The sequence below is a fragment of the Cherax quadricarinatus genome, chromosome 62, assembly GCF_038502225.1.
Source record: "Cherax quadricarinatus isolate ZL_2023a chromosome 62, ASM3850222v1, whole genome shotgun sequence".
NCBI classification, from domain to species: domain Eukaryota; kingdom Metazoa; phylum Arthropoda; class Malacostraca; order Decapoda; family Parastacidae; genus Cherax; species Cherax quadricarinatus.
Genome location: NC_091353.1, coordinates 15,910,607 through 15,934,555, shown reverse-complemented (window position 1 = coordinate 15,934,555; position 23,949 = coordinate 15,910,607). Strand labels below are relative to the sequence as shown.

Genomic DNA, 23,949 nt, shown 5'->3' with positions numbered 1-23,949 from the left:
TACACTGCAGCCATCACAACACTATCAATGTCACTGCACTGCCATCTTCACAACACTACCATCACAACACCTCACCATCACTACACTACCACCATCACAACACCTCACCATCACTACACTACCACCATCACAACGCCTCACCATCAGTGCACTACCACCATCAGTACACTACCACCATCACAACGCCTAACCATTACTACACTACCACCATCACAACACCTCACCATCACTACACTACCACCATCACAACACCTCACCATCACTACACTACCACCATCACAATGCCTAACCATTACTACACTTCCACCATCAACACCTCCCCAACACTACACTTCCACCATCAACACCTCCCCAACACTACACTTCCACCATCAACACCTCCCCAACACTACACTTCCACCATCACAACGCCTCACCATCAGTACACTACCACCATCAGTAAACTACCACCATCACAACGCCTAACCATCACTACACTACCACAATCACAACACCTCACCATCACTACACTACCACCATCACAACGCCTCACCATCAGTACACTACCACCATCAGTACACTACCACCATCACAACGCCTAACCATCACTACACTACCACCATCACAACACCTCACCATCACTACACTACCACCATCACAACGCCTCACCATCAGTACACTATCACCATCAGTACACTACCACAATCACAACGCCTAACCATCACTACACTACCACAATCACAACACCTCACCATCACTACACTACCATCACAACGCCTCACCATCAGTACACTACCACCATCAGTACACTACCACCATCAGTACACTACCACCATCACAACGCCTAACCGTCACTACACTACCACCATCACAACACCTCACCATCACCACACTACCACCATCACAACACCTCACCATCACCACACTACCATCACAACACCTCACCATCACTACACTACCACCATCACAACGCCTCACCATCACTACACTACCACCATCACAACGCCTCACCATCACTACACTACCACCATCACAACGCCTCACCATCACTACACTACCACCATCACAACACCTCACCATCACTACACTACCACCATCACACCTCACCATCACTACACTACAACCATCACAACGCCTCACCATCACCACACTACCACCATCACAACACATCACCATCACTACACTACCACCATCACAACACCTCACCATCACTACACTACCACCATCACAACACCTCACCATCACTACACTACCACCATCACAACACCTCACCATCACTACACTACCACCATCACAACGCCTCACCATCACTACACTACCACCATCACAACACCTCACCATCACTACACTACCACCATCACAACACCTCACCATCACTACACTACCACCATCACAACGCCTCACCATCACTACACTACAACCATCACAACACCTCACCATCACTACACTACCACCATCACAACACCTCACCATCACTACACTACCACCATCACAACACCTCACCATCACTACACTACCACCATCACAACACCTCACCATCACTACACTACCACCATCACAACGCCTCACCATCACTACACTACAACCATCACAACACCTCACCATCACTACACTACCACCATCACAACACCTCACCATCACTACACTACCACCATCACAGCACCTCACCATCACTACACTACCACCATCACAACACCTCACCATCACTACACTACCACCATCACAATGCCTCACCATCACTACACTACAACCATCACAACACCTCACCATCACTACACAACCACCATCACAACACCTCACCATCACTACACTACCACCATCACAACACCTCACCATCACTACACTACCACCATCACAACACCTCACCATCACCACACTACCGCCATCAAAAAGCACTATTAAACAGTTCCAACCTCCCTATCTTTCAGTAATTATCATAACAGAGTCTTCATTCTCAAGCATTTGAAATGTATTTCTAAAATTAAAAATGGTGAAAATAAGTCAATTCGTCACCTGCGGAGTTATCGTAGGAAGTGTTTTTATCATACTTGGATTATCCTTCTTTGTTTATAAATAATGTTATTGTTTGTCATGCTTAGAAATAAAGGTCAAATAACTCCTTATGGAAGTGGAACGTGAGCATGCCAAGCAGAACACATGGTTTAAAAGTGCTTTTTACTCATGGGAGTTTCCCGAGGTGAATAAATTCTAGCATATGCACTGCAAAATAACCCCTAGAAGTTATTGGTCTAACTGGACGATCGTTGGCCACATGGTCCATACACTTAGAAAACGTTAAGAATTAAAATGCTTGAGGGTGATGCAGGAGAAATTAAAAGGGCAAAGTAACCCCTCTACCTCAAGCTGGTCACAGATGTTGACACACATAGCCATCAGCCTTGTGCTGCACCTGTTTTGCAGCTTCATCCAAAAACTGTTTTACCATGACGCTGTTGCTGATGGTATCCCCGTGGCTGCTGGTGATCCGGTGGTTACTAGCAGCCCTGTGGCCGAGGGTGATTTATTGGTTAAGAGCAGTCACGTGACTGTCAGTGAGTCAGTGGCTGCTAGTGATCCGGTGGTTACTAGCAGCCCTGAGGCCGAGGGTGATTTATTGGTTAAGAGCAGCCACGTGACTGTCAGTGATTCAGTGGCTGCTGGTGGTCCAGTGGTTACTAGCAGCCCTGTGGCCGAGGGTGATTTATTGGTTAAGAGCAGCCACGTGACTGTCAGTGATTCAGTGGCTGCTGGTGATCTGGTGGTTACTAGCAGCCCTGTTGACGGTGATTTATTGGATATGAGCAGCCACGTGACTGTCAGTGGTTCAGAGATTACCAGCAGCCCCGCGAATGCTGGTGATTCAGTGGTCACTAGTAACTCTGTGGTTGCCACCAATTCATTAGTGTCTGTGGAGAGCAGCGATGAAGAATGGGGATTATTTATAAGAAATATGCCTCTGGATTATACCGAGGAAAAAATTAAGGAATTGTTCCATGGGTTTGATGGCCTGTACCAGGTTGTCGTCCCTCCAAGCAGAAAAAATAAAAGTCGGGGTTTTGCCTTCGCGTTCTTCATCAACAAACAATGCCGGGATAAGGCACTTCTCCTAGATGGCTCTTTGGTATTTGGTAAAGGGGATGCCAATGCCAGGGCTATCCAAGTGGAGTGTTATTGCTCGAAATCCCCGTTCAAATATCCACTACCAACACCACCACCTGCGTCACATGCTCCTACGCCTAAGCAAAACATTGTAGAAAATAACGAACAGTGCCCCAAGGTTTAAGTGAGCCCTGTCACCCCAGTGTCTGGGGAAATCAGTGAGGAAGAATGGGGGTTATTTATAAGAAATATCCCTCTGGACTATACTGAGGACAAAATTAAGGAATTATTCCATGGGTTTGATGGTTTATGCTAGGTTGTCATGCCACCCAGCAGAAAATAGAAATAAAATCGTGGTTATGCCTTCGCGTTCTTCATCAATGAACAATGCCGGGATAAGGCACTTCTCCTAGATGGCTCTTTGGTGTTTGGCAAAGGGAACGTGAATGCCAGGACTATCCAAGTGGAGCGTTATCGTTCTAAACCCCGGCCCTCAAATCCACTACAAACAGCACCACCTTTCTCATTTCCACCCACCTGAGTCAACACTTTAACTTTCACCACGGGTGCTACCAACGTAATCACCGGTTCCACCAACTTTTCCAGCACCCTCGCTGCACAGGTGGGAAAATTTACCAGACGAGACTCAGCGAAAGAGCTCATAAAATGTTAAAAATCCTAAGGCTCAAGTTAGCCATGTCACCCCTGTATCTCAGGGTGGTGGGGCCTCTGCCGTGTCTCACCTTGATGAAGCCTCTCCAGACTCCAGCATTATATGAACAAGAAGAAAAGACCTAGGAAGAAGGTGGCAGTTGCCTAACAGTGAGGTGGTCCAACCTTGATTAACATAAAATAAAGACAAAAAACCACTAAAAGATACTTTCAAAAACCCGTTATGGACAGAATTTTAGTTCTTATTAGTGTTATTAATATAATAATTATTGTTGTTGTTGTTATTATATTATTAATTGAAAATACTACCCACTCGTAAGAATAAACCAGTGTTAATACTGTAACAAACACTAACGAGAATACCATTGTTAATACCAAAACAACACTAACACGCTATTACAAAAAAAGTAATTTTAAGATGGTAGTTTTACTCATTTTGTAATAAAGAGTTCGGGATACATGAATACACATTAAAATAAATTAATCTTTAATATTATATAAAAATCAATCTTTGGTCTAGAGGTATTTAAAATATACATACATGTTACAATAATAAATTATTAGCATTTTAAAATAATATATATATATCTATGCTAAAATAATAAATTAAGTAACATTTACAATAATGAATTACAATCAACTCCTTATGACGCTCCGTGTCTCTCATGACACTTATCCGTGGTGTGTTGTGACGCTTCCTCTCAACTGTGTCACTTGACACCCTTTCTTCCGTGTTATGACGCTCCTGCTCAACCATGTCCACTAGACACCCTTTTCTCTGTGTCACACGACACTACTACTCTCCGTGTCACACGACACCCTTTTCTTCTCAGTGTTCCACTACGGTCCTGTAGCATATCTCAGTGTTCCACTCCATCATACTTCCCTAAGTGTCACACTACGGTCCTAGCCCAGTTCAGTGTAACACTCCAACCTTTTCTTCATGTAATGTCCCACTAAAACAGCATCAGTTGACTCCGGCCCACAGTTAACCAGCATAGGCGGTGAGTCCGCAGACATCACCGTAAGATGGTCTGGTGAGTACTATCTACCGCCTTCAAGACCAATTGACACACCGCAAGGTGGTCCGATGAATTATTAGCAGAACACCATGCTGCAAGCTCACTGAGTGCGGCCGTCAAGTAACTGAGGCCATCAGACTCAGTGAGCTGTGGTGAGCAGCTCTTCTAAAATCAGTAGAAGTCAGTAGAATACCAAAAGATGGGCAGGAGAATATTCTCTACTGCCAGTAGATCTATACTGTAAGGTGTTCTTGTAATTACTGCTTAGCTGCGTACCGTGAGGTGTTCAGGTACTTACTGCTTCTAAAGCCAGTAGATGTGTACCATTAGGTGTTCAGGTACCTACTGCTTAGATGCGTACCATGAGGTGTTCAGGTACATACTGCTCTAAGGCCGGCTCAGCAGTGCCCACATTGGGTTTGATGATGTACCCAGTGGTACTGCCAGCCGGCAGGTTAACTATTTAACCACTAGTTTGGCAGGGGCCGTAACACACACTCAAGTAAAATAATCAACCACAGTTACCTTCATAACAACACTAACACTCCAATGAGAATCAACCAAAGTTTACACCACATTACGAACTATTGAGAATCACCCAATGTTATCACCATAACACTAATATACTGTATTAAGAATCAACCAGTTTTAACACAACAACAACACACTCCAGTAAGAATATACCACTGTTACTCCCATGACAACACTCACACACACTCTAGTAAGAATTAACGAGTTCTCACACCATCACAACACTAATATGCTGGGAGTCAAACACAAGGTGCCTACTCATGAATATTAATATAAACACAAAAGGCTAATGGAAGTTGTATTAAATTTTCCTTGAAACAACTACTAAACCCAGCAAGCATAATAATAAAATGCAACAGCTATGTCAGCATAGTTGCTGATCCCCTTATATGTGCTGTATAGCATATCATAGTACCATCCATGTGTTTATATAGAAGATCCCTTCTAGGCCTGTGGCTGTTTGTGTGACGTCACGGGATGCGCATGTGTACGTTCGTACCTCTGCCTCCCTCTCAGTCGGCGTGTAGACATAGGCAGGGCAAGGCAGGCTGGGAGCTCCATCTCCCATTACCACAGTCTGACAATATAGCGCTATCATCCAACAAGTGTGTCTATCTTCAACCCTCGATATCTCCTTTTAAGAACCCCTACGACAAATGGTGACAGCAGTGGGCCTGTAATCCTGACGATTACAGCGATTTCTGGAGATAAATTTCTACTGGGTCAGCCGACATCTTGTGAGTACGCCTGTTGAGCAGGGTACGCTTGACCTACCCCAGCCAGCTACCTCAAGCCAGCTACTCTCTCAAGGTTCTACCAGCCACTACATTATTCACTGGTCAGTTTCTTTGTATTAGTGTTTATCTGCTTATTTGCATCACTCCTGAGGGGTTGACTCAAGTTTGCAACCAGTCTGTGGTGGGGGAGTCAGAACAACCGAGTCCAGTCCAGCCTAGCCTACTCCATCCAGTTTTTTGCCTGCCAAGCCAGCTTTCCACCCCTGCTGTACTCATCATGAGAAGTTAGCAAGCTATTCTGTGTGAAAGGTTAAGATAAGCCAGCTAGCAACTAACTCAGGTGTCTTACCCCAGTACTCAAGCAAGCCATGTGGGTACAGTCTTCATTGCTTGTGATTCAAGCTCCAAGCAATTCTGAGTGCTCTTTTTCATCCTTGTGGTGCTGTGGTATTTTGTGGGTTTGTTTATAAGCCAGTTGGCTTAGAAATATCTTCGCACCAGTGTGGCTGTCTTCAGTGAGGCTTACGCCATTCATCCCATAGGCCCACTGACCACGTGTGTCTCACAACGTGGTCCGGCCTTAGTCCTGTTAAGCCCACCCACCCAACCACTCGACACCGCTGCCTCAGACACCTCACCCAGCCATTAACCCACTCACCCAACCTCTACCAGTGTTTTGGTACACTACTAGGGGTTATAGCACCATATTTTAAGGACCACATAGGGGGTCAAGAGCTAGAGCGTGTTTGGCGCCACTGTTGAAAGCCTCCTGTGTGTGTCTATCATTGATGTAAGTGCAATTCTATGATCATGTGAGGACAATAGCCAGCCAGGAGATGATAGCCTCCATCCCTCCACCTTCCACCTCATGCTACACCAAGTCCATGAACTTGTACTACATGTACTTGTAGTACATGAACTTGTACTACATGTACTTGTAGTACATGAACTTGCAGTACCTGAACTTGTTGTACATGAACTTGTACTACATGTACTTGTAGTACATGAACTTGTGTGATAATTTTCATAGAGACATTTGCGAGTGTTGAGACATTTCTTTTTGTGTTTCCAGTGATTTCTTAGTGACATTCAGTGACTCTTGATTAGACTCAGTGTTTATTATATAGTGATTGCAATATTTTTTTATCTTCTTAATTCAATGTTAATTTTCGTGCTATTATTTCATGTCTGTTGTGTTGTGTTTGTGTTGTTTGTGTTGTGTTGTGTTGTGTTTGTGTACTTGAAGCAAGTACCTAGTGTTTTTCCTTTGTTGTGTGTGCAACATATGAGCAGTATAGAACTTGTGTTTACACTTCACAATCACCTTGTGTTCTCAGTGATCCAGTGAATTAATTCAGTAATTTATTTAGTTGTGTCCTGCATCACAACTCAGTGTTGTCTCAGTTATATATATATTTTTTTTATCCCAGCATCTGTGTATTCTTGTTTTGTTCTCTGTGTGTTGAACATTCTTGTGTTCATATTCTTTTCATGTAGCCAGTGTCTAATTTGTCTTATTTCCACAGACAATAGTGCCATTATTTTGTGCAAACAAGAAATCATTATTATCAAAGTTTTGACACATCAAGTTTCATTGCAAGAAAATTCTAGTATTGTGTTTATGTTGATGTGTTGTGTTCTGCATCACTGTAAGTGTTCAAACTTTTTTTTGTTCTGTGTTTTAGCACCTATTATTTTTCATGTTTCATTGAACAAATTCACTCTTAGTGCAATTTTTAAGTTTTTCTTTTAAAGTAAGTTGTTCTTTTGCTTGTTAAGTGTTGCTTAAGCTGCAGTTAAGAGTCAAAGTGTTCCTTCAGTTCATTCCTTGATATAATTCTTTTCTTCTGTGTGTAATATTTTTTTATCATTGCACATTGACTCATTTTGCAATAATTCTTGTGCAAACATTGTGTTACCATTTAAAGTTTTTCTTGCAGAAATTTTGTGCAGTGTTGTGCAATACTTTTTGATTAGCAATTGTTGTTTGCAGTATTGCTACAGTTTATTTCAGTGCAGTTTCATATGCTCTGTTCTGTGCATAATATTTTATTCCTTGTGTGCCATTTTATTTTATTTCAGTGAATTGTTTTCCAGTTTGTTTTATTTTGCACAAGCTTTATTGAGTCCATTTTATCATATTATTGTGTATTTCTCTATTGCATTGAGAGTAAAGACAACTCACTGTGCCATACATTCAATTTAAAGTAAAATTTGAGCAAATTAGAGTTGAGTAAAGTGCAAGTTCTCTTGATTTTCAAAGTGTTGTTTGTTCAGTTGAGTATTTTCTTTGTGACTGTGAGTTTCTTTGCTTACTGTGTGACCTTTCAATTTTTAATTACTTATGCAGAATAGTTAAGCATTTTCTCCCCATTTAAGTTCACTGTGTTGTGTTCTTCAGTTACATTTTCTTTTGTTTCTCTAAATTCTTGTTTTACATTTTGCAAACATGTCTCAAGTTTTCTCAAGCGATGCCTCAGCACATGCTGCTAGTACAACTATTAATGCGTCAGCCCAAAATTCGAGTAACTCCTTATCAAACAATAGATATACTCAGGCTTCTAGCCTGCGTAATTTCAGTCGTGATCCGTATGATGCTATGCCATTGTTCAATGGTAACCCAGACAACCTAGAAGGTTGGTTTACCACTGTTCGAGCCAGAGCTAATGCTTCAGTAGATGGTCTTCCATCTGAAAGTTGTTTAATCAGTATCGGAAAGGAGAGTTTAGCCCATTCTCCAGCTGCCTCACATGTCTTTAACTTAATTCATATGAAGGACTTTCAAGATCTAACCAAGTGGCAAGATTTTGAACAGTTAATTTGCAACTATCTTGAACCGGTGCGAGAAACTGATCCTTTTGTTGTTCTCAAAGAATTAGTTTGCACAGCTCCGAGGCCAGAAGAGTCATTAGATGAGTTTGCCCTTCGTCTTAATAACCTAATTAAAGCAGGTCAAAATTCCAAGTACCTTAAAGATAACGATAAACCAGCCCTTGAAGGGTTTGCCAAATTAGCCGCATTCGGAGTTATCAAACAACTAATGCCACCGACATCAATGTATGTTTACAATTCTAATCCTCTAGATGCTACTATGGGACCGCTTGCAGCTCTCATCCATGTACGAAATTTGTGTCCCGAGGGAACCTTCCCTTATCGTAGGTCTACGCCAACCACTTTGTCTACTCCTGTACTTCCTCTAGTTTGTGCTACTACCAAAACTCCCAACCTTAATCACTCGCGTCCATCATCCAAAGCTAGTGTTAAGAGCCATCATTCCCGTAGCACCCGTAGTATGTACAGTACCCACAGTCAAAGAACTTGCTACAATTGTGGTTACCGTGGCCATATTGCAATTAATTGTCCTGATAGTCACCCTAAGAAGCGTCGTACTGACGATGAGTACCAGTCAGATCTTCCCTACTGTACTTATCATAGAATCCATGGACATGACACATCTGAGTGCAATGCTCTCTACAACCTGCAGTACTCTAGATCTTTCTGTGGCCATTCCAACTGCAGAGCCAGGAGAGGAAACAGAAGTCGTGGTTCTCAAACTAACCAGAACCAGACTCATTCTTCCAATTCGGGGGAATCCGAGCGCCCCAGTCTACTCGTCCAGTCGTGACAGTAGGTGATAATGAGTACACCATCCCAGTTCAAAATTCCTATGAAGCCTTAGCCAGCCTTGAGAATGACAACCTCGCTGTTGATGCTGCTTCACATGTCTCTGACGTAGAGGAATTTGGGGATGAAGTAGATAATGCCTTCTCCGATGACAACCCACCTTTGTGTTTGCATATAACTCCTAATGAAACTATTGGTCCTTTAGTACAAGCTTCTATCCATAATGCGCCTGTTCATGTGTTCATGGACTCTGGTGCACAAGTTAATATCATCAGGTCTAGCTTGTTTAAAGAGAAGCAGTTATGCCGAGTCCTCCTCATTGAACCAACTACTGTAACCTCCCTTAGTGGAGTAGCTGGTTCCCTTCTGCGAGTCCGAGGTCAGACTTCGCTCACCTTTACTATCCAAGGCAAAGACTTTACTGCTGCTTTTCTTGTTGTCGATCAGATTACCTTCCCTGGTGACCTTCTACTGGGATTTGCTTCCATGCGAGACTTACGCATTGTGCTCGACCCGTACCGATGGCATGCCCAAATTGACGACTTGATCATTCCATTTTGGGGTTACCAGCTTGGATCAGAAATCTGCCATACTGCCGCAGAGTATGATGTACGAATTAAGTTCTTACAAGCCAATGCATTCTCCAGTAGCGTACCCAAGCGGTCAGGCACTGGTAACTCTGTCACTCCCATCTGTGTTTCACCTACACCTTCAGACTTGCAAGATAGTGTTCCGTTGTCTCAAGTGTCCGGGGACACTCAGACTGCCTTGAGTGCACAGCCTATCCCTGCAATGACTGCTAGTTCGAGTAGTAGTTTCTCCACAGGGGATGCCTTGTCAGAAAACGATTACTTGAAACTAGTAATGCCATCTCTTGTTGATGTCATATGCCGTCTGCAGAAAGACGTCTCTGTTGCGGCTAGTGCTCTCACTAGAATGTCTGTTGTTGTTCCTAATGTTCCAGACGGTGATAACGTCCTAGTTGACAGTGATTCCTGCAAGGTCAAGGGTTTATTTGTTGAACCTTCCTTACATGTTGTAAGAGACAGTAAGATTCATTTATTCCTTGCTAACACTTCGGGTCACAGTGTTCCTCTAAGAGCAAATACCAATCTCGTTGACCTAGTTCACTATCCTTACCCTATTCAAGTACAGGATGACGTGTCACCTGACCAGTGGGTCGGTGCTATTTCAACAGGGGAGACCTCATCCACTCCACTGGATCAATCCATTCCACCAGTTGAGGAGAAAGACTTAGCTCCCACTGACTTCCCAGACGAAGTCAGGCGTTTGTTGACTCTGTTGAACAAACATCGTAAAGCCATTGCCTTACCAGGTGAGAAGATGGGTATAACGAACTTATTGTCACATCGTATTCCACTTGAACCTGGTACTAGACCTATCTATATACCCGCATACAGAATGCCTCATTCCCAAGTTGCTGTCGCAGAAGAACTGATCAATCAGATGCTCAATGATGGAGTTATTGCACATAGCAATTCACCCTGGAATGTGCCCTTGATCCTAGTGCCTAAGAAGGATGGCACTTGGCGCCCAGTGATTGACTTTAGAAAATTAAATGTGAAAACCATTCCAGATCGCTTCCCACTTCCTGTACTAGGTGATCTTTAACGCAATATCAGATATAACAAAGTCTTCTCGATCCTGGACTTGTTACAAGGGTTTTGGCAAGTCCCTCTTCACGAGGACAGCCAAGAGTTAACTGCATTCTCTACTCCCACAGGTCATTATCACTTCCTTCGAATGGCTTTTGGATTATGATCTTCTCCTATCACGTTCTCTAGACTCATGACCAATATCTTTAGAGGTCTAAAGGTAAAGCACTTATGGTGTACTTAGACGACGTAATCGTCATGTCCGAAGATGTGGATACACACCTGAAAAGACTTGATATAGTACTTGGTAAGCTTGAAGAAGCCAATTTAAAGATCAAACTGTCCAAATGTCAATTTTTCAGATAAGAAATTAAGTTTCTGGGTCACGTAGTCACTCCTAGAGGGGTTACGACTGATCAAAGTAAAGTAACGGCAGTACTAAATTTTCCAACTCCCAAAACTGCTGATGCTGTAAGATCCTTTGTGGGCCTAGCAGGTTTCTACAGATCTTTCATTGCAAATTTTTCTTCAATAGCAGCTCTGCTAACTGAATTGCTTAAGAAAGATGCTCCTTTCGTTTGGACCTTCCGTCAAGAAAGAGCATTCCAAACTCTAAAAGAAAAGCTAACATCTGCTCCAATTTTGAAATTTCCAGATTTTTCTAAGCCCTTCTATTTGACAACTGATGCTAGTTCAATTGGCATAGGTGCTGTACTAGCTCAGAAGACTGATGGCAAGTACAACGCAGTTGCATTTGATAGCCGAGTCCTTATGAAGGCTGAACGTAATTATACAGTAATGGAGCAAGAAGCTTTAGCAATAGTATGGTCTTTAAAGCACTTCCGAGACATTATTTACCAGTACCCTGTTCATGTCTTGACAGACCATGCACCACTGATACCTTTATTCCAGAACAAACAACCTACTGGAAGGTTAGCCAGATGGACCTTGACTATCCAAGAATTCAATCCCACCTTTGAAAATTTACCTGGCAAGTCAAATGTAGTCGCAGATGCTTTATCGCGACACGTTAGTGTAGTTACTGCAGATCCTCCATTTACTGTCGAGGATGTCAAAAATGCCCAAAGAACAGATCCCTTGTGGTCTGGTGTGATTCGATTCCTGCTCCAGGAAGATCTTATTCTTACTGTGAAGCCACCAGCACCCATTAGTGACTTTGTAATGAGCCAAGAATTACTGTATCGAACAGCCGAGTTGGGTACTCCATGTAGAAGAGTGTACCAGTTAGTAATTCCACAGTCACTAGTCAGCTAGTTCATGATGCACCAGGTGTTGCACACCCTGGTATGGATCGTTCTGTGAAACAAGCCAGAATGAAATACTTTTGGCCACATATGGCAACTGACATTTCTGAGTATGTTAAGAAATGTAGTGTCTGTATGCAACATAAAGGAAATGTCAATGGGCCTAATCCAATCCAAGTGTACCCAACCACTAGCGAACCGTGGGAAAGAGTTGCCCTTGACTTATTACCCAATTTTAAATGTTCCCTCCAAGGCAACAAACATCTGTGTGTTATGGTAGACCATTTCACCAGATATTGTGAGTTAGTTCCTATTGCAGATAAGACTGCTGAGACAGTAGCTAAAGCATTTAAAGAACGCATTATCTGCAGGCATACCACCCCAAAGTCCTTTGTAACAGATAATGGAGGTGAATTCTGTAATGAGATTCTTGAAAAATTGTGTACTTTATACAAGATCTCTAAATCCACCATTGTTCCTCATCATCCTGCCAGCAATGGGTTAGCTGAACGAACCAATAAGAAAGTACTTGATGTTTTGAGAGCGACTTTCAACCCCAATAGTGAAACTTAGGATGAAGTCATACCAGATGTTCAATGTGCCATAAATTCTGCTTACAATGCTTCCATAGGTGATACTCCACATTATGCATTGTATGGTGTAGACAAGCGTTTACCCTATGAGTTGTTATATTCCACTCTGAAACCTAATTACAACTCTGATGATTTCGTAGCAACTCGTAAAAGCATGGCTCAAAGTGTTTTTAGAAGAATCCATGAAACACTTCATAAATCAACAGCAGAATTTACTAGAGTAACTAATAGCCATGCTAAGCCATCAAAAGTCAAATAGAATACGTATTCTATTCAAGATTGATGGACTGGCCACATCGACTCAAGGTTGAGGGACTGATTACCTCATTCTCCTCCTGTTCTTCAAGATTCTCCTTTGTATGGACTGATGAAGCCACTGTGTGGCGAAACGTTTCCTCAATAAAGATACCCAAGTGTTGTATATGTGTCTAATTTATCAACATGTCGGTTCACTGAACCATTCATCTACAAATCTGTCAGACACAGCAACTTCTTGGGATCTTAATACTTAGGAATTCTTCGCTTGCCTAATTCTTGGGCACGACCTACTTCAACATTGAACAAATGTTACACGACCTATGACTTCTGCACCTCTCCTGCCAACGGTTTATAAGCTCCTTCTCAGCACGTATGCCGTATTCTATTCAAGATTGATGGACTGACCACATCGACTCAAGGTTGAGGGACTGATTACCTCATTCTCCTCCTGTTCTTCAAGATTCTCCTTTGTATGGACTGATGAAGCCACTGTGTGGCGAAACGTTTCCTCAATAAAGATACCCAAGAGTTGCGTATGTGTCTAATTTATCAACATGTCGGTTCTCTGAACCATTCATCTACAAACCTGTCAGACACTGCAACTTCTTGGGATCTTAATACTTGGGAATTCTTTGCTTGCCTAATTCTTGGGCACGACCTACTTCAACATTGAACAAATGTTAAACGACCTATGACTTCTGCACCTCTCCTGCCAACGGTTTATAAGCTCCTTCTCAGCACGTATGCCGTATTCTATTCAAGATTGATGGACTGACCACATCGACTCAAGGTTGAGGGACTGATTACCTCATTCTCCTCCTGTTCTTCAAGATTCTCCTTTGTATGGACTGATGAAGCCACTGTGTGGCGAAACGTTTCCTCAATAAAGATACCCAAGAGTTGCATATGTGTCTAATTTATCAAGTATAAGGTTAGAGAAATTAGTACTGGTAAGTACAAGGAATCGCATTCAGATCATATGAAATTAGTATGCAATGTTGATGATGTGGAAATTATTTAATTTCCGAAGCTATAGTGCCTAATAAGTGTTTAATATGTTGATTTGGGTCAAAATGTATTTGTATTTTGAATGGAACCAACTGGGTTCCCGCTGTGCCTGCGCAGATGTGCGCGGGGGGTATAGGTCGAGCTGGGGCACGAGATGGCGGCAGTGTTTTGAATGTAGTGAGGAAGCTGTGAAATATGAGATCAGGAAATTGGCGTTCACGGCGGCCTAAGGATTAATATAGGCCTCACTTCCTAATAGGAAGTGTCGTAATTGTTCCTGGTGAAGAGTGAGGGAACGAGATTTACGTGACCACCGTGATAAAGTGGTAAAATAAGTGGATAATAGTAGGACCGTGGGTGACGGGTGCGCCGCCATGGAATGTCTCCAGGGGAAATTACCCATGAGTTAATCCTCACTCATCGGTCTCAGATCTTAGTGGAGTGACCTCTAATGTGTATAATAATTATGAGACGTTAAATCGTCTTGTGAATGGTAATGTAATCAGTGATAATAACATTAAGTTAAGAGAATGCGGGAAGTGAAATAAATCGCCCTGCTCCAAGTGAACGCGTGGTTCTCTTCCCGAAGATAGCGGAGTTTTATGGAATCACGACTTCTAAACCGGGACAAACCAACGGATACCTCGTCCTGCTGGAATAAGAACCATGTTGGTATAGCAGGACATCAAAATGAAATGGTGAATGGAGGAAATAAGGAGCATCAATCACCCACAGTTAAGTAACCTTTCTAGTTATAGCAGACTGATACTGGCCAGTTAGGTATGTTTTAATTGAATAGGTTATGGGTGATCCAGCCACATCAAGTGACCACCAGAGAATATCTGGTAAGTGGTGGGATTATGTACAAGTGTTTTTCCTTGATGGGCATATCCATGTGTAACCTACCCCCCCCCCCTTTCATTCAGTTAAACTAATATAATCTATACAGTCAGCAATTAATTAGTAGTGCTGTACTTGAGGGTGCTACCCAGTTTATACTGGTCTAGTATCTTTTGTAGATACTCGTTCAGATCTCCCTCAGTCAAGGCATGTGTTAGCCATCGCAGAGGAATTCGATCCTCCCAGAGATGATAACCATTCTGCATATGTAAACCTCACCCTCACAGAATTGGGTTTAAATGTACATAGTCTGTATAACTAGATGTCTGAGATGAAGTAAATTGTCAACTGTTTGTTATTAACTGATTAGTTTTTCAGAATTTTTTTTTTTTTCGTATTCACGTTCTCTCCGTCTTCTGAGAATTTGACAGTAATGATCTGAGTGCGCACCAGATGCCTTTGCTGTTAATTTCACCTTGTATATATATATTTATTCTTCCTCAGAATCCATAGAGTGCATGAATAAAGATCGATCGATCAATTCCATCCATATTGTACAATGATTTGTTCTTATAGTTTGTAATGCATTACGTTAAAACTCATTACGTTAAAAGTGATTACGTTAACACCCATTATGTAAAACTCATTTTGTTAATATCCATTATGATACCATCCATTAGTTCTAAGTTACATATGAATTTGTTATTGTATAGAATCAGCCCAGAACCAACTGCCTGTTCAGCCTATAGGATAGTAGTGTATGTCGAGACGATATACGTAACATGACTGAGCTGTCAGCATAGTTGCTGATCCCCTTATATGTGTTGTATAGCATATCATAGTACCATCTATGTTTACCTGGAGTTTACCTGGAGAGAGTTCCGGGGGTCAACGCCCCCGCGGCCTGGTCTGAGACCAGGCCTCCTGGTGGATCAGAGCCTGATCAACCAGGCTGTTGCTGCTGGCTGCACGCAAACCAACATACGAGCCACAGCCCGGCTGATCCGGAACTGACTTTAGGTGCTTGTCCAGTGCCAGCTTGAAGACTGCCAGGGGTCTGTTGGTAATCCCCCTTATGTGTGCTGGGAGGCAGTTGAACAGTCTCGGGCCCCTGACACTTATTGTATGGTCTCTTAACGTGCTAGTGACACCCCTGCTTTTCATTGGGGGGATGGTGCATCGTCTGCCAAGTCTTTTGCTTTCGTAGTGGGTGATTTTCGTGTGCAAGTTCGGTACTAGTCCCTCTAGGATTTTCCAGGTGTATATAATCATGTATCTCTCCCTCCTGCGTTCCAGGGAATACAGGTTTAGGAACCTCAAGCGCTCCCAATAATTGAGGTGTTTTATCTCCGTTATGCGCGCCGTGAAAGTTCTCTGTACATTTTCTAGGTCGGCAATTTCACCTGCCTTGAAAGGTGCTGTTAGTGTGCAGCAATATTCCAGCCTAGATAGAACAAGTGACCTGAAGAGTGTCATCATGGGCTTGGCCTCCCTAGTTTTGAAGGTTCTCATTATCCATCCTGTCATTTTTCTAGCAGATGCGATTGATACAGTGTTATGGTCCTTGAAGGTGAGATCCTCCGACATGATCACTCCCAGGTCTTTGACGTTGGTGTTTCGCTCTATTTTGTGGCCAGAATTTGTTTTGTACTCTGATGAAGATTTAATTTCCTCATGTTTACCATATCTGAGTAATTGAAATTTCTCATCGTTGAACTTCATATTGTTTTCTGCAGCCCACTGAAAGATTTGGTTGATGTCTGCCTGGAGCTTTGCAGTGTCTGCAATGGAAGACACTGTCATGCAGATTCGGGTGTCATCTGCAAAGGAAGACATGGTGCTGTGGCTGACATCCTTGTCTATGTCGGATATAAGGATGAGGAACAAGATGGGAGCGAGTACTGTGCCTTGTGGAACAGAGCTTTTCACCGTAGCTGCCTCGGACTTTACTCTGTTGACGACTACTCTCTGTGTTCTGTTAGTGAGGAAATATAGATCCATCGACCGACTTTTCCTGTTATTCCTTTAGCACGCATTTTGTGCGCTATTACGCCATGGTCACACTTGTCGAAGGCTTTTGCAAAGTCTGTATATATTACATCTGCATTCTTTTTGTCTTCTAGTGCATTTAGGACCTTGTCGTAGTGGTCCAATAGTTGAGACAGACAGGAGCGACCTGTTCTAAACCCATGTTGCCCTGGGTTGTGTAACTGATGGGTTTCTAGATGCGTGGTGATCTTGCTTCTTAGGACCCTTTCAAAGATTTTTATGATATGGGATGTTAGTGCTATTGGTCTGTAGTTCTTTGCTGTTGCTTTACTGCCCCCTTTGTGGAGTGGGGCTATGTCTGTTGTTTTTAGTAACTGTGGGACGACCCCCGTGTCCATGCTCCCTCTCCATAGGATGGAAAAGGCTCGTGATAGGGGCTTCTTGCAGTTCTTGATGAACACAGAGTTCCATGAGTCTGGCCCTGGGGCAGAGTGCATGGGCATGTCATTTATCGCCTGTTCGAAGTCATTTGGCGTCAGGATAACATCGGATAGGCTTGTGTTAATCAAATTTTGTGGCTCTCTCATAAAAAATTCATTTTGATCTTCGACTCTCAGTCTGGTTAGCGGCTTGCTAAAAACTGAGTCATATTGGGACTTGAGTAGCTCACTCATTTCCTTGTTGTCATCTGTGTAGGACCCATCTTGTTTAAGTAGAGGCCCAATACTGGACGTTGTTCTCGATTTTGATTTGGCATAGGAGAAGAAATACTTTGGGTTTATATAGAAGATTCCTTTTAGGCCTGTGACTGTGTGACGTCACGGGATGCACATGTGTACGTTCGTACCTCTGCCTCCCTTTCAGTCGGCGTGTAGACATAGGCAGGACAAGACAGGCTGGGGCTCCATCTCCCATTACCACAGTCTGACAATATAGCGTTATCATCCAACAAGTGTGTCTATCTTCAACCCTTGATATCTCCTTTTAAGAACCCCTACGACAGCTACAGCAGACGTTCCTTTAATAATTAAACAATTACCCTTAATTTTTACAATTATATTTTACATTTGGATATTTTATGCACAAGATTTTCCAATAGTCATCGAGACCGCTAAATATATTCACCAATACAAAACTTCTGGTAAAAATTATAGCGTAAACATATACAATGTCTTTAATGTATAAACATGTTAAATACGAATACAATGTATTTATTGCATAAACATATACAATATAAAAATATATAGCACTTCTAGGTATCATTTCCCACAACGATGATCACAAAATCTCTCCATCGACACCTTGCCCAGTCCTTCTAGGGTAGGGTAGGTGCCTGAGCCCAAGCTTACAGCTTACAAGCCTGTCATTCCCAGTAACCCCCTTTGGGTGGGGATGGCAGACCAGAGAGGCCTAGCTTCTAGGCCTGGGGACAGTTGGTCCCAAAGATGAGGAGGTACTTGCGCCTCCTCCCATGGGAGACTTAGGTCTCAGACACTCCCTAGACAATGAGGCAAGGCCGGGCCACCACTTGAAAAAGGCCCGGGCCGGGAGAATACCGGCGAAACTTTAATAATAATAATAAAACAAAATCTCCTATATTTAACAGAGACCGCAGCAGTTACATAATATAGCTCTCTAACTTAACATGTATATATTACGCGAGAGCGTTGACCACCAGGCCACCAGAGCCCTTGTCCCAAATTCCTACTTGTCTATGTAAATCTGATAAATAATAATTATCCTTGTTATTTACTGGTATGTACATTATGAGTTACATACAGATAAATGCAATTTTCCACAGGTGGTGAGTCAAGCTGCGGTGGTGGTGAGTCTAGCGGCGGTGGTGAGTCTAGCTGCGGTGGTGAGTCTAGCTGCGGTGGTGGTGAGTCTAGCGGCGGTGGTGGTGAGTCTAGCTGCGGTGGTGGTGAGTCTAGCTGCGGTGGTGGTGAGTCTAGCGGCGGTGGTGAGTCTAGCGGCGGTGGTGGTGAGTCAAGCTGCGGTGGTGGTGAGTCTAGCGGCGGTGGTGAGTCTAGCTGCGGTGGTGAGTCTAGCTGCGGTGGTGAGTCTAGCTGCGGTGGTGAGTCTAGCTGCGGTGGTGGTGAGTCTAGCTGCGGTGGTGAGTCTAGCTGCGGTGGTGAGTCTAGCTGCGGTGGTGAGTCTAGCTGCGGTGCTGAGTCTAGCTGCGGTGGTGTTGAGTCAAGCTGCGGTGGTGAGTCTAGCTTCGGTGGTGAGTCTAGCTGCGGTGGTGAGTCTAGCGGCGGTGGTGGTGAGTCTAGCTGCGGTGGTGAGTCTAGCTGCAGTGGTGGTGAGTCTAGCTGCAGTGGTGGTGATTCTAGCGGTGGTGGTGGTGAATCTAGCTGCGGTGGTGAGTCTAGCGGCGGTGGTGGTGAGTCTAGCTGCGGTGGTGAGTCTAGCTGCGGTGGTGGTGAGTCTAGTGGCGGTGGTGAGTCTAGTTGCGGTGGTGAGTCTAGCTGCGGTGGTGGCGAGTCTAGCGGCGGTGGTGAGTCCAGCTGCGGTGGTGAGTCTAGCTGCGGTGGTGGTGAGTCAAGCTGCGGTGGTGGTGAGTCTAGCTGCGGTGGTGAGTCTAGCGGCGGTGGTGGTGAGTCTAGCTGCTGTGGTGAGTAGCGGCGGTGGTGGTGAGTCTAGCGGCGGTGGTGAGTCTAGTTGCGGTGGTGAGTCTAGCTGTGGTGGTGAGTCTAGCTGCGGTGGTGAGTCCAGCTGCGGTGGTGAGTCTAGCTGCGGTGGTGGTGAGTCAAGCTGCGGTGGTGAGTCTAGCTACGATGGTGGTGAGTCTAGCTGCGGTGGTGAGTCAAGCTGCGGTGGTGTGTCTAGCTGCGGTGGTGAGTCTAGCTGCGGTGGTGAGTCTAGCTGCGGTGGTGGCGAGTCTAGCTGCGGTGGTGGTGAGTCTAGCTGCGGTGGTGGTGAGTAGCGGTGGTGGTGAGTAGTGGTGAGTGTAGCTGCGGTGGTGGTGAGTAGTGGTGAGTGTAGCTGCGGTGGTGGTGGTGGACGGTGATGAGGGGAGAGACGGTGCTGTGGGCAGGGATAATTCTTCCTTCACTCACACACTGTTGTCATGATGAAAACACTACTGGTAACTGGTACTGGTACTACTGAGACACTGAGGTATAAGGAGTGAGGTTATGCAGCACGGGGATACCTTTCTCCGATCACTGAGGTATAGGGGAGTGAGGTTATGCAGTACGGGGATACCTTTCTCCGATCACTGAGGTATAGGGGAGTGAGGTTATGCAGCACGGGGATACCTTTCTCCGATCACTGAGGTATAGGGGAGTGAGGTTATGCAGCACGGGGATACCTTTCTCCGATCACTGAGGTATACGGGAGTGAGGTTATGCAGTATGGGGATACCTTTCTCCGATCACTGAGGTATAGGGGAGTGAGGTTATGCAGCACGGGGATACCTTTCTCCGATCACTGAGGTATAGGGGAGTGAGGTTATGCAGTACGGGGATACCTTTCTCCGATCACTGAGGTATAGGGGAGTGAGGTTATGCAGTACGGGGATACCTTTCTCCGATCACTGAGGTATAGGGGAGTGAGGTTATGCAGTACGGGGATACCTTTCTCCGATCACTGAGGTATAGGGGAGTGAGGTTATGCAGTACGGGGATACCTTTCTCCGATCACTGAGGTATAGGGGAGTGAGGTTATGCAGTACGGGGATACCTTTCTCCGATCACTGAGGTATAGGGGAGTGAGGTTATGCAGTACGGGGATACCTTTCTCCGATCACTGAGGTATAGGGGAGTGAGGTTATGCAGTACGGGGATACCTTTCTCCGATCACTGAGGTATAGGGGAGTGAGGTTATGCAGTACGGGGATACCTTTCTCCGATCACTGAGGTATAGGGGAGTGAAGTTATGCAGTATGGGGATACCTTTCTCCGATCACTGAGGTATAGGGGAGTGAGGTTATGCAGTATGGGGATACCTTTCTGGGATCACCGAGGTATAGACAGTTTAGGGGTTTATCAAAGAAGGTTGTCAGTTGTTTTATAGAGACGACAACTACACGCCCACCTTCCCTCGTCCTATTGGTGGCCTGGTGGTTAACGCTCTCGCTTCACACGGCGAGGGCCTGGGTTCGATTCCCAGCCAGAGTAGAAACATTGGGCGTGTTTCTTTCCACCTGTTGTCTATGTTCCCCATCAGTAAAATGGGTACCTGGGTGTTAGTCGACTGGTGTGGGTCGCATCCTGGGACACTGACCTAATTTGCCCGAGATGCTCAGCATAACAAGTGGCTTTCTATGTAGTAGTATGTCATTGTTGTCAGCTAGGACTGTATACCATGTACATGTACTTGTAGTAAATAAAGATTATTATTATTATTATTATTATTATAATGAAACGCGTGAATGTAAACATAAAAAAAAATACCACAGTGAAAATAGGACATAAAAAACTGAGCATTTTCATATGTTTACACATCTGAAAATTTGCGTGTAAGCACATGAAAGAGCTTAAGATTATGAGGTTAAAGTTGCAAGAGAATCGAAGACTAACCCAAAAGGATTCTTTCAGGTATACAGAAGTAAGATCAGGGACAAGATAGGCCCACTCAAAAGTTCCTCGGGTCAGCTCACTGACAGTGATAAGGAAATGTGTAGAATTTTTAACACATACTTCCTCTCAGTTTTTACACAGGAGGATACCAGCGATATTCCAGTAATGATAAATTATGTAGAACAGGACGATAATAAACTGTGCACTATTAGGGTCACAAGTGACATGGTCCTTAGGCAAATAGATAAATTAAAACCTAACAAATCCCCAGGCCCTGATGAACTGTATGCAAGGGTTCTAAAGGAATGTAAGGAGGAGCTTAGCACACCTTTGGCTAATCTTTTCAACATATCACTACAAACTGGCATGGTGCCAGATAAGTGGAAAATGGCAAATGTGATACCTATTTTCAAAACAGGTGACAGGTCCTTAGCTTCGAACTATAGACCAATAAGCCTAACCTCCATAGTGGGAAAATTTATGGAATCAATAATTGCCGAGGCAGTTCGTAGCCACCTTGAAAAGCATAAATTAATCAACGAATCTCAGCATGGTTTTACAAAGGGGCGTTCCTGCCTTACGAATTTATTAACTTTTTTCACTAAGGTATTTGAGGAGGTAGATCATGGTAATGAATATGATATTGTGTATATGGACTTCAGTAAGGCTTTTGACAGGGTCCCACATCAGAGACTATTGAGGAAAATTAAAGCACATGGAATAGGAGGAGAAATTTTTTCCTGGATAGAGGCATGGTTGACAAATAGGCAGCAGAGAGTTTGCATAAATGGGGAGAAATCAGAGTGGGGAAGTGTCACGAGCGGTGTTCCACAGGGGTCAGTGTTGGGCCCCCTGCTGTTCACAATCTACATAAACGACATAGATGAGGGCATAAAGAGCGACATCGGCAAGTTTGCCGATGACACCAAAATAGGCCGTCGAATTCATTCTGACGAGGACATTCGAGCACTCCAGGAAGATTTGAATAGACTGATGCAGTGGTCGGAGAAGTGGCAGATGCAGTTTAATATAGACAAATGCAAAGTTCTAAATGTTGGACAGGACAATAACCATGCCACATATAAACTAAATAATGTAGATCTTAATATTACGGATTTCGAAAAAGATTTAGGAGTTCTGGTTAGCAGTAATCTGAAACCAAGACAACAGTGCATAAGTGTTCGCAAATAAAGCTAATAGAATCCTTGGCTTCATATCAAGAAGCATAAATAATAGGAGTCCTCAGGTTGTTCTTCAACTCTATACATCCTTGGTTAGGCCTCATTTAGATTATGCTGCACAGTTTTGGTCACCGTATTGAGGAAAATTAAAGCACATGGAATAGGAGGAGAAATTTTTTCCTGGATAGAGGCATGGTTGACAAATAGGCAGCAGAGAGTTTGCATAAATGGGGAGAAATCAGAGTGGGGAAGTGTCACGAGCGGTGTTCCACAGGGGTCAGTGTTGGGCCCCCTGCTGTTCACAATCTACATAAACGACATAGATGAGGGCATAAAGAGCGACATCGGCAAGTTTGCCGATGACACCAAAATAGGCCGTCGAATTCATTCTGACGAGGACATTCGAGCACTCCAGGAAGATTTGAATAGACTGATGCAGTGGTCGGAGAAGTGGCAGATGCAGTTTAATATAGACAAATGCAAAGTTCTAAATGTTGGACAGGACAATAACCATGCCACATATAAACTAAATAATGTAGATCTTAATATTACGGATTTCGAAAAAGATTTAGGAGTTCTGGTTAGCAGTAATCTGAAACCAAGACAACAGTGCATAAGTGTTCGCAATAAAGCTAATAGAATCCTTGGCTTCATATCAAGAAGCATAAATAATAGGAGTCCTCAGGTTGTTCTTCAACTCTATACATCCTTGGTTAGGCCTCATTTAGATTATGCTGCACAGTTTTGGTCACCGTATTACAGAATGGATATAAATTTTCTGGAAAATGTACAAAGGAGGATGACAAAGTTGATCCCATGTATCAGAAACCTTCCCTATGAGGATAGACTAAGGGCCCTGAATCTGCACTCTCTAGAAAGACGTAGAATTAGGGGGGATATGATTGAGGTGTATAAATGGAAGACAGGAATAAATAAAGGGGATGTAAATAGTGTGCTGAAAATATCTAGCCTAGACAGGACTCGCAGCAATGGTTTTAAGTTGGAAAAA

General features: G+C 43.7%; 1 protein-coding gene across 1 annotated transcript in view; it reads left to right on the top strand.

Annotated features, from left to right (window-relative positions):
* LOC138854520 (uncharacterized) overlaps positions 1–23,949 on the top strand; it is a 161,876-nt gene that overhangs the window by 116,083 nt on the left and 21,844 nt on the right. The window lies entirely within an intron of this gene.